The sequence below is a fragment of the Drosophila miranda genome, chromosome XR (assembly GCF_003369915.1).
Source record: "Drosophila miranda strain MSH22 chromosome XR, D.miranda_PacBio2.1, whole genome shotgun sequence".
Lineage (NCBI taxonomy): Eukaryota > Metazoa > Arthropoda > Insecta > Diptera > Drosophilidae > Drosophila > Drosophila miranda.
The window spans coordinates 50572802-50585312 of NC_046674.1; positions in this window are offsets into that span (position 1 = coordinate 50572802).

Below are 12511 nucleotides of genomic sequence, written 5' to 3' on the forward strand. Positions count from 1 at the left end.
TTTTTGAATATATGAATGCCAAAACTACCTCGGATTAATTTTATTTGTATTTGACTATATAAAATTTTGTTTAAAAAAGCGAACGGTATGGAGGAAACCATTATAGTGTAACGTCACCTCTTTCATGCTGAGGTAAGCTCAGTCCTGTCCAGGGATTCTACACACAAGGAATTTTTAGATCACAGGAACTCCAAAGGGGGTGCAGGGCGAGTCACACCTGCGTGGGAGGGGCGTCTCAAGCGAGAGGGATCACAGGGCGAGTCACACCTGTGAGGGCCGAGAGAGAGGGCGCAGGGTGAGTCACACTTACGTGAGGTGGGGGGAGCTTCAAGTGAGAGTGATCACAGGGCGAGTCGCACCTGTGAGGGTCGAGAGTGGGGGCGCAGCGCGAGTCACACCTGCGTGGGGGGGTTTCAAGCGAGAAAGATCACTGGGGCGAGGAGGGACTTGTAATTATTTTCTTCTGGTTTGTCGCGCGGGACAACGTCTGCTTTCGGCACGGGTCTCCGCGTAAGTGCCTTTCGCTCGGTGCTCGTGCGCTGGGGAGACCTCGCTGCCGTCGATCGCTAACTTATCGGTATCTACGTGGGGAAACATTCGTCGGCTTGGGATTGACTGTCGCTTCGCAGAGCGTCCCAGAGCGACGAAGAGAAAGGGGGCGGGTATTCCTATCGGCTAACGGTCGTGGTTTCGGGAGCTTATGATCGAGTGTGAGGAGAAATGTATGGTGGGGAGTTGTCATCGGCTAACGGTTCGTGTCTTGGGAACTTATGTCTCTATGTGGGGTGGAACAAAATGTTGGTGTGCTGGGGCGTTCTTATTGGGTAATTGTTTATGTCTTGGGAACTTATGTTTCTATGTGGGGGGGGGGGGAACAAAATGTTCGTGTGGTGGGGCGTTCTTATTGGCTAATTGTTTATGTCTTGGGAGCTTATGATCGAGTGTGGGGGGAGGTGTATGGTGGGGAGTGTGGGATAGGTTGTCGTGAGATACATAGTACGCGGAGAGAAATATTAAAGGGGTTTCTATATCAATGGTACATTTATTGTAGGGCATTCTTGGTTCTTAGCGCTATGTGTGCTGTGGTCAGCTGTGACGAACCTCCTTAAGGTTACAATAGGAAGTTTCAGCGCGATGATGCGAAAGAACAGAATAGCATTCGTGCTTACATAAGAAAATAAATATTTATAATGTGGTTCCCCCCAGGGCGAAAAACAATGGAAATTAGCTGAAATAACAACGACATATGAGGCATGTCACATTCTGTAATAGGCAGTTCGCAATATGTAACACGAGAATCGATATAAGAACTAACAAAAATTAAGTCTAGAATCTTATTTAACCAATCAAAAACATTTATTACTTGGATTAAGCAGATACTAAAACAATCGTCTAGAAAAACAATTTCGTGCGTCAAATGTACATTGGTCCGCATCATAGCCTGCGAATGTGGATCGGCCGACCATACCAACGAACCCAAATTAAAGTCACTACCAACGCACAGATGCTGACGGTCTCGAAGATTATCTTATATGTTGCTAATATTTTTTGTGCGAGCTTTGTAGATTAAATAGCTGCTATTCGGTGGAATATACGTTGCTCTCACAAATAGTCTCTACAGCCAACGTAACACCAATCTGATCAAAAAAGGATTTCAGCTGACGATGGGGATAACAGTGTAGGGCGCGTCTATCGGCCACAATGACCCCACCTCCTCTGCAGCGCACAGTAGGTGAACCGGCCAATCTAGCTTATGTAAGCTAAATTTTCGAAATCCGAAAACAGATCTGAGTTTGTTAGTATAATATTAATTTGGTCACAAGCTATAAATAAAAATCGAGGAACGTTATGAGTTGCTGCTACGGCCGCAAGTCTATTGTTTGGTTTAATCTTTATAATTCGTATTTAATTTTGGTGGCTTAGCGGAAACCGATTGTTTGCTATGGCCAGATAGAATTTAGACGAGATCGATATGCAACCAATGCGCAGAGGGGTTAGCATAGAACTAAAATAGACGACGGCGCCAGATCAAAGTGATTGCCGAAGTGGCGGCGGAGATCAAGGTAATTGCCGAAGTGGCGGCGGCAGAGAGCCCCTTTAGCGGGAGAGCGCAGCAGCTCTGCAGAAAGTCAACGTTTTACAACATAGGCGGCTCTCTCTGCTCATACAATAATAATGCTTAAAGTTACGGTTATTGTTTGGCGGCTGGCCCGAACATACTCCCCCCGTTGGGAGCTAGTCTCTCAACAGATTCCTTAAGGGGCAGCAAACATAGCCGAGTGACGGCCCTCCTGATGTTTCCTGAGGATGTCTTCAGGTCAGCGACGCGACACACTCCGTCCTTGCCCATAACGACATCGACCACTCTAGCCAGTGGCCAACGCATTGGAGGAAAATCTTCGTCCTTCACCAGAACGAGATCGTTCTTGCAGATGTTTTGCGCGGAGGTACGCCACTTCGCGCGCTCTTGCAAAAGAGTGAGATACTCTTCGCGCCAACGGCTCCAAAATATTTGTTGTAGTTGGGTGACCCGCTGCCAGCCATCCAGACGATTGTAGTTCAGCGTCGTTAGGTCAGGCTCGAGGATTTGCTCATGGGGGCCGCCTAGAAGCAGATGAGCAGGAGTCAAAACGTCTAAATCATCAGGATTTTCTGAAAGCGAATGCAAAGGGCGAGAGTTAACAATTGCAGTGATCTGACAGATCAGAGTGCGCAGCTCGTCGAAGCTAAGCACAGATGGTCCAACTGAGCGGTACAGGTGATATTTTGCGGTCTTCATGGCCGCTTCCCACAGCCCGCCAAAATGCGGAGAGCGTGGTGGGATGAAACGCCAGTCGATCAAGTCAGCCAAGCAGGATTCATGGACCTCCTTCATATGCGGTTCGCTCAGACAAAGCTTCTTTAGCTCCAGAAGCTCGTTCTTGGCCCCATCGAAGTTTGTCGCATTGTCCGACCAAATTTGACTTGGCCTTCCTCGAGTGGAAATAAAACGCTTTAGTGCGCCTAGAAACGATGCGGTGGTCAAATCCTTTACGAGCTCCATGTGTATAGCCTTAGAAGTGAAGCAGATAAATACGCTAATGTAGCACTTGATCGGAGGCTTCGTGCGGATTTCTGATCGGTAGAAAAAAGGTCCACAGTAATCTACTCCAGTGACTTCAAATGCTCGAGTGCCTTCCAAACGTTCCTTAGGTAGGTCTCCCATGATGTGGTCAACCATGCGCGGCCTAGTCCTGAAGCATCTCACACACTTGCTGATAATTTCTTTCGTGATAATATCTTATCAGCGCAAAGATAATGGAATGTCCCTTTGGCAGAATGAGCGGGTGCTGAGCGTCAAATCCTAGCGATTAGTTCCCAAGACGACCTCCAACTCTAAGTAGTCCAGAATGATCGATGAACGGGTTGAGCGAACTAATAGATCTGAATTTCATGACTTGACCATTGCGCTGAATCTCTTTTATTTCCATCCACAAATTTGCCAGCTAAATGTGTCGAATTAGAAGATGCGTTCCTTGCCGAATATCAGAAACGGTGAGTCCTGAATGCCTAAGACGATGTATAAATTGATGCATGTAGGCGAATGTGCGCTGCATGCGAAAGAATGAATTCGCAAATTTGCATTCGGACGTGAGATCGGCATGTGGTGACGTGATTAGCAATACTCTCTTGCGAAGCTCCAAAGTTGCTATGTCGTTAGCAGGAGATACAGGCCACTTATCCTTGGAGCCTAGCAAAAAGGATGGGCCGTGAAACCATAGCTCTGACTGGATAAGATGGCTGGGAAGCGAGCCTCTCGAGAGAATATCAGCAGGATTAAAGTGCCATTCCATGGCTGCCGTCAGCTCCTGAATTGATGCCACTAGATATGCCACGAAAACTTGAAATTTGGCTGTCCTTTACATTCTGCATGACTTTCGCAAGCAAATGGGCTCCACTTAATTCCAGCTTAGGAATCGATATAATCTTTAGTGGCGCCACTCGCGACTTTGAGCACAAAACGTGGCTCGAAGACTGGGCTTCCCTGGACACGACATACACGCAAGCGCCATATGCTTCTAAGCTGGCATCACAGAATCCGTGAACTTCTGTAGCTACACTAGAACGAAGAACCAAGCGAGGAAATGAGATCCGAGAAATGGTTGCCAAACTATTTCTCAAGTCCATCCAAGTTGAATTCAACGCTGAGGGTAGGCTTTCATCCCAATCCAAATTTTCTCTCCAAAGCTGCTGAAGGAAGATTTTGCACCTGACAATGACTGGATTTATTAATCCAAGAGGGTCGTAGAACCGCGCAATCGTAGATAAAACCGACCGCTTTGATGGCTTTGAGTTTGTGTTCAGTGCGGACAAGGCAAAAAGCAGCTGATCCGAAGCAGGGTCCCACGCTAAGCCGAGAGTTTTGGCTATGTCGCTTCCATCATTAAACTTTAGGAACTTCTCTATCTCATCTTCAGGGGTTCCCTCAAGTACTTCCTGGTGACTGGAGCACCATTTGCTAAGTCTAAAATGACCACGGGACAGTAAAGCTGATGTTTGGTGCATCTTGTCCATGACCTGTGCGACCGAATTACCGCCCGAAATAAGGTCATCCACGTAAAACTCCTGCCGCAGAGCAGCTGAGCCAAGAGGGTAGGACTCACCCTCGTCGATGGCCAGCTGGTGCATTGCGCGGACCGCTAAAAATGATGCAGCCCTCGTCCCGTATGTGACGGTGTCTAATGTGTAGACTTGAACCTCGGACTCGATGGAATCTCGCCATAGGATGCACTGATACAAATTGTCGGGTGGAGACACTCGTACGCAGCGGTACATTTTACAAATGTCACCAGTGAGAGCGACTGGATATGTTCGAAAGCGAATAAATATTTTAAACAATGCAGGCTGAATAACAGGGCCCGTCATCATCACATCATTTAGAGAATATCCAGTTGATGTAGCTGCGGATACAACGAAAACGACACGGAGTTATGTGGTCGTACTGTCCTCCTTTGGGACACAGTGATGAGGCAAGAAATATTTGCAGAGGCTACGGGAATCAGGGTTGACTTGGTGCATATGATGCAAATCAATGTACTCCCTCATAAAGGCGGAATACCGCTCCTTGAGTGTAGGATTACGCTCCAGTTTTCGCTCCAGACTGATGAACCGTCGATAAGCCTGAGCATAAGATTCTCCTAAACGGTCAGTATTGTTATTTAGTGGCAGACGAACTGCATACTCCCCGGATGGCAACCGTGAAAGGTGGCTTACGAAATGTGCTTCACAATCGTCTTCTTCTTTGGTATTCAACCCAGCCTCCACACAATTCTCGACTTCCCAAAATATACGAAGAGTTTTATCCAACCTTGCTTCCATCTCAGCTATCGAATCTGTAGCGTGCAGGTGTGGGATAGCTGTCGTTTACCCATACTAGTATGAAGAGATTTCGTGTGCACCTCTAGCTATGCTCTGACTAAGCTCGCCGGATTGTCGGGGTTCGTTCTACTCTCTCCTATCACATACTGACACACACTCGCATAATGTTTTAGGTGCACATTTAAAAATAATAAAATAATAATAATAAAAAAAAGAAGAACCAAACATAAAACTAACAACAGAATCCAGGTTTAACCGGAGCCAGGAATTGGTTATGGGACTAACAAGTTGGTTGTGGAAAGTGTGGACATACTTATCAATTACTCTACTCAAATGATGAGAAACTCCGGTGTTAGTGAGTATCTCTATCTTCTCTACCCTCCCGACCTATGCTATACAGGTAACCTGACCGTATAGACCCTTGAATAACGTTAAACAGTTATCATCCCACCACTTCGATCATGCCTTTCTGAGGGCGGAGTACTGAATTTAGAACATATTAGGGTTGTACTTCAAAATCCATATCATTATATATATATATTTCAATAAATCCCTAATCATATAACTAAATTCTTGGGGGGGGGGGGGGGGGGGGGGTTTTCTTAACTTATAATTAAATCCATTTTTGTTGTGTCTCGATAGCTTAATATATTAGTAAGGAATTGCGAAGAAATATTAAGAAAAATAAAGATTTAAAAATGACCATCATATATGGGTAACAGATTCTAAAGGGGTGAGAGGTACCAATACATTATGGTTACGGATTTATAAAGGGAATATCAATAGAAAATTACATGTAACACGCAGGTTACTTCCCAGCTCAGTGCATATATGTACTTGTTCTTATTTACAAACTCACAGCGCTTTTGGTAGGCTAGTACCGCTTTTTCCATTCGTGATCGTTGAGCTCAATGATGACGTTGGTGCATAATTCTAAGGAAAGGAAAAGATATTTAATACGAGTATATGTGCACATGAGCGTACTAGAGTGTACTGCTTTGTAATCTCAAGAAAAATTAATTTTGCTCTCATACCCATTAGTTTCCAAAAACCATTATGTTGGCTGTGTTACATAACTAACTATAAAACTGTATACATCGTGTGACGAAAGAGAATGGTTTTTAGCCTGGCACATGAAATCTAGAGGAAAAAGGGGCTTGTGTTACATCCACGAGTAACTATGGTCCTCTATTGCCGTGATCGAGAGACATGTCAGCCAGGCTGAGTAGGACTGCGCCTCCGGAAGAATCCAACAATAATGCAATCAATTCGAGTTCATTATTGGGTGTCGCTGGCGCAGCTAAATCACTTGAAGATGGGGTAAATTAACTCCTTAGCTGGGCTTCAGGTTGCCGATCAAATTTGACGTCGGTCTGCGGACTACACTCTCATTGGAGGCTCGATAAACGGGTGGCGTCAACGGCGCCAAAAATAAGGGTCCGGAGGCGCCTCTTGGTTTTCGCCGTGCATCCACACGGTTGTTGAGGCTTTCGACGGACAACGTCAAGCTGCAGGTTTCGCTGCTCGGTGCCTCCCGCGGGTTTACTACTTGTCTTATCAATCCACCGGCAACACTCCTCTCATAGACCACACCGTATATGCACTCCTATGCGACTGATGATCGCACGAGCGGTACCGTGGCTACGGGCCGCCGTCCTATAACACAAATTCATATATATATATTTTACTACGAACACTTTCCAAATTAATCACGGACATACCAGCTATGTTTTCTTTTCTTTACACTGCTTTCCTGGTTAATTACTCCTGATTCTGGGTCTTTATTGAACTCGGTTCACGAGGTATGGCGTAGTTGCCAGAACTGTTCGTTGGCTAAATATATATATATATATATTTATTTATTCCCGAGTATAGCACAAACACGTCCGCTTTAATCCATCGATTCTTTGTCAATACTCCAGCCAAACTTCTGCAAGTTCAGCCAAGCGGTACCGAACCAAAAGCTCGAAGATCGGATGATATTTGGGGAATTTTAACTGCATAATCGGATGATCTTAGGAACTTTAACTGCATAATCGGATGATGTTGGGAATTTAAACTGCATAATCGGATGATCTTTCGCCCATTTGAGCGAACTTTTGGGCAAGCTTTTAATCTATGCTCTCCCTACGCTACGCTACTCTCTTGGGTCAAGGTAAACGTGACGTCTTTCGCTTAAATGCGTGCGCTGCGCGCCGACTCTCTTTAGAAAGCTTTTCGGAAAGCTTGCAGCTTACGATCCACTTTCGGAGTTACTATGTCTCTGCACTTTTAAGCATTACCAAAAGAAAACTATGCTTATCCGTGATGTTCTACACTCGTTCCCTTAATTCGGCCCCTACACCACAGTTGAAGACGTAATTGTTCTCACAATGAGACTTAAACTGAAGAAGGCCATTTACTAAGGTTTAAGCTGAATATCTTTCAAGTGATAGACTCCTAAGTTTTTCTTATCTTCGCTAGCTAATTGGTAATACATTGTCCCCACTCGGCGAATAACCTTGGCTGATATAAACACAGGCGCCAGCTTAGCGCTGAACTTTTTTAAAGCGTTGCTCTGACAAAAATTCCGGGCATACACGACGTCTCCGACTTTAAGTTGACGGACCCGGCTACGTAAGTTGTATGTCCTCGCATTCTGCTCGTGTGATTCAGCTACCTTTTGTTGGGCGGCTTGTCGACATACTTGTACTACATTTGGATATTCGACTCTGGTGTCATCCGATAGGAGATTTAGTCGTCTAAGTAGTTCATAATCCTTTCCGTTAAGAATCATATTCTGCCCAAAAGCAAGAAAATATGGCGAATACCCTGTGCTTCTATGGATATTGGCTCGTAACGCTGCACTAATTTCAGGTAACTTGTTGTCCCAATTAGTATGATCTTTGCCGACGTACGCTCTTATAGCCGCTAACACGGATCGGTTTAACCGTTCACTGGCATTGGCTTGCGGTGAATATATGGCAGTGCAGCGGTGAGTTACCCCGAATCTGGTAAGAAATGACTTGAAATTCCCAGAGACAAACTGCGAACCATTATCGGTAAGTATAGTCTCAGGGACCCCGAAAGTACTAAATAACATATTTTCTAGGAAGTCACACACTTTACTTGAGGTAAACTTTTTGAGCGGACATAAGAAATGAAATTTGGTGTTGTGATCTACAATTATTAAGATACCAATATTCCCTTGCTTGGAACGCGGATACGGGCCCAACAAATCTAGATAAAGCTTTTGAAAAGGTCTTTCTGAAATCATTGGCTTACCCATTGGTGGTCTTAGCACGACATTAGCACTTTTGGTCTGGCGACAAACGTCGCATTTTGATACATAGGCTCGTATTTGTGTAACCATTTTTGGCCAAAACAAGTACCTTTTCACCTTTTCAACGGTTTTCCCAATACCACTGTGGGAAGCGTCTGGGGGGTCATGAGCCCTGGAAATTATATCGCTGGTAAGGCCTGATGGAATCCAAAGCTTCCAAGTTTGTTTATCTGCTATCTCGTCCCCTGAAGATGGTTCGGTTCTTTTATACACCAAATTATCGTCAATTTTCAAATCGGGTAACTTAAGTTGATTAAGCCTTATGTGTTCTATTAGATCCATGTATTCGTTCGATTTAAACTCTGTAGAAGTAAGGTCGACTATGGGTCCGTTGCCGTTCAGCTCTCTTACCTCGGGTTCATCTTGGCGTGACAACGCGTCGGCCACTACGTTTTCGGACCCTTTTCGATGTGATATTTGAAAATTAAATCCCTGTAATTTTATAGCCCAGCGGGCCAAGCGACCTGACAAATCTTTTTGCCTCATAAGCCATTGTAGGGACGCATGGTCCGTTATAACTTGGAAATCCTGTCCTTCTACGTAAGCTCTAAACTTCTTTATTCCTTTAATCACTGCCAAGCACTCGAGTTCAGTGACCGAATAGTTTCGTTGCGCCTTGGAAAGTTTCTCGGACATAAACGCTATAGGTAATTCTATCCCTTCCTCGTTTAATTGAGCTAGTACGCAGCCCAAACCAAAGGTGCTTGCGTCACATATTAACAAAAAGGGTTTCTTAAAATCGGGGGTGGCTAGGATTGGAGCAGATGTTAAGCAGGATTTGAGTTTATTGAAAGCTTCTTCAGCTGATACGTTCCACTTAAGTGGTTGATGCTTTTTTAGTAGTTCCGTTAAGGGGTAGCTGACGGTGGCATAGTTATCGACAAAGCGTCTGTACCATCCAGCAAGTCCTAGAAATCTCCTTATCTGTTTCACCGTTTTTGGGATCGGGAACTCCATTATGGATTTTATTTTCCCCGGATCTGTCTTTAACTGACCATAACCTATTATGAACCCCAGATATTTAATCTCCCGTATACAAAAGTTTGACTTGGCTATATTAATCGTGAGATTTGCCTTACGCAAATGCATCGCTACCTCTTGTAACAGCACCAAGTGTGAATCAAAGTCATCTGAGAGCACCAGTAAATCGTCCAAATAGACAAAAACCCGATTCCTGAGGTGTGCAGGTATCACCTGATCCATAAGTCGGCACAACGTTTGAGCGGCATTAGTTAAGCCAAACGGCATTACCTTATACTGGTAAAGCGGCCTATTGGGAATGGTAAAAGCTGTATAGTGCCGAGATTTTTCTTCCAAAGGAATCTGCCAGTATGCGTGTTTCATGTCAAGTCCCGTTATGTATTTGGCTGGTGGTAATCTACTAAGAATGCCATCAATATGTGGTAAAGGGTAGGCATCTTTGCGAGTGTTCTTATTAATTTCTCGAGAATCTAAACATAATCGATTTTTCGTACCTTTCTTAACTAAAACGCAATTGCTACTCCAGGAGCTATTCGATTCCTCGATCACGTCTAATGCCAGCATTTTCTCCACTTCGTCAAACATTAACTTTTCCTTCGCGGGTGAAATCGGCCAATGGCGTTGTTTGACTGGTCTATCGGGTACCATTTCGATCGTGTGTTGGATAGCGTTCGTACGTCCTAATCCTTCCCTTTCAAACGAAGGAAACGAATGGATCACGGATTCTAGTCTAACCTTTTGGTCTTTGCTTAGATCGTGTACTGGCGGGGATTCCGAAGCCCTGGTTTCATTTCCTACGTCTAATTCTTGTACCACCGATCTATCCGTTAAAAGTCTTGCTACAAGACCGAATTCTATCCAGAAATCAATCCCTAAATACACATTTTGTTTCAAGGCGGGTATTATGAAAAATTCTATCTCCTTAGTATGATCGCGAAAAGTTATGGGAACTGTAATTTTCGCTACTACCTTACAAGATTCATTATTGGCCGTTCGAATATTTCCGGAGCATTTCTTTGCCTTGGCGTGTTGCGCGAACGACTTAGCGGCTTCACTTCCAAGACAGCTTATCGTCGCCCCCGAATCTAGCAAGGCCATGAAGTTTTGTTCTTCTATGCTTAGTTCTATAAATAATCTGTTATCGGAGCTCAAAAGGACCGACGAGACAAGTCTTTTTCGCACCTTCTTTACCTTGGTCCAGAATTGCCTTAATCGTATGGTCGAGCGTTTTGGTTGATACTTTAATTCTAGCTTATCTGAACGGGCCTGTATAGTTTGTTCGATGGAAGTTTTTATGAACGAACTAAGGTTTTCCATCATAGATTTCTCCTGATTTTGCATGACCGAATGGATGTAATTCGTAAGGTTTTCAGGTTGAGCGTTACTAAGTGACCTATTTCCGTTGCTACTAATCGACTGTCGACTCTCGGATAAATATTGATCTAAACTAGCTTGATACCTTGTTTGCATTCCTCGTTTAGGGGTTGCTCCTCGCCCTCGACCTCGGCTGTTTGTTCTCCCTTTTCTACGTAATAAGGTTGGATCTAGTTGTACCGTCCCATTGTCTTCGTTTCCCCGAACATTAGGTGGTATGGAGCCAGAGCTTAGGTGTAATTCTGCTGCTAGAGTATTATTTTCGTAACGCAGTCTACCAGGTTCGCATTCCGACTTGCACACTGGACAAGACTTTTCGCTTTTCAAATGTTCGCATACGCACGTATTATGAAATCGGTGGTGACAAGGCGTGGTAGCTATTAACTGATCTTGCCGCAAATTTCCCTGGCAAATAATGCAAAGCGAGTCTGGATTGATCAATGCCGAAGCTAAATTTTCATTACTTCGGTGGACCGCCATGATTTGTATGAATTTCTTAATAAAAAAAAATAATAATGAAAATAAAATTATGAAACTAATATGCAAATATGAGTTAACGAATATGGAATTTACTTAATATGTTCGCCCTCTCCAGGCATGATCTAGGTGGTCTACCACTAACTGTACGTTTCGATTTGAATAGTTGAGTAATTAAGTTGTGTATGTTGGCCAGTTCTATTACCAGTTTTGAAGGTATAAGTCCGGATAATGGACAGTCTCTACTTATCATAAGTAGAAGATCGTGATTCCTAAAATCTGCGACTTTTTCCTAACCCAACTAGAATTTGATAAAGGAATCTCTACAGCCAAGCTCAAGATAATTTAATGAATATAACTTTGAGTCGGGGTATCCGTCTTTTGAATAACTCCCGCAGTTCCCTAAATCAACATCTTTAGCTATCTCGTTGGTGGAGTCCTATATCGTGATATCAGTATATTGTAACTACCTATATAAGCTAGTCCATCCGGAGGAAGAGACAACAGATTATACACAGGTCGACTTTTCCAACCATGAAAAATAGTCGTAGGTTCCGTATGCAACAGCTGTCGTACTCCCACCCGAAGAGATCTATCAGTATAGTATTACCAGAGAATTATTGTTTTGGATGGAATATAGAGCTATGGTGGAGCCTAGCCCCAGAATGACATGCCATGGGTACTAAAGTTAAGTATCAACTTTACGAGAGATCATGTCCCTTCGGGCCCCACGTTGGGCGCCAATTATGTAGCGTGCAGGTGTGGGATAGCTGTCGTTTACCCATACTAGTATGAAGAGATTTCGTGTGCACCTCTAGCTATGCTCTGACTAAGCTCGCCGGATTGTCGGGGTTCGTTCTACTCTCTCCTATCACATACTGACACACACAGAGCATAACTAGAGGTGCACACGAATATGGGTAAAGTATGGGTAAACGACAGCTATCCCACACCTGCACGCTACAAATCTGGACAATTGTGCGTGGCCAAAAGCGCCGA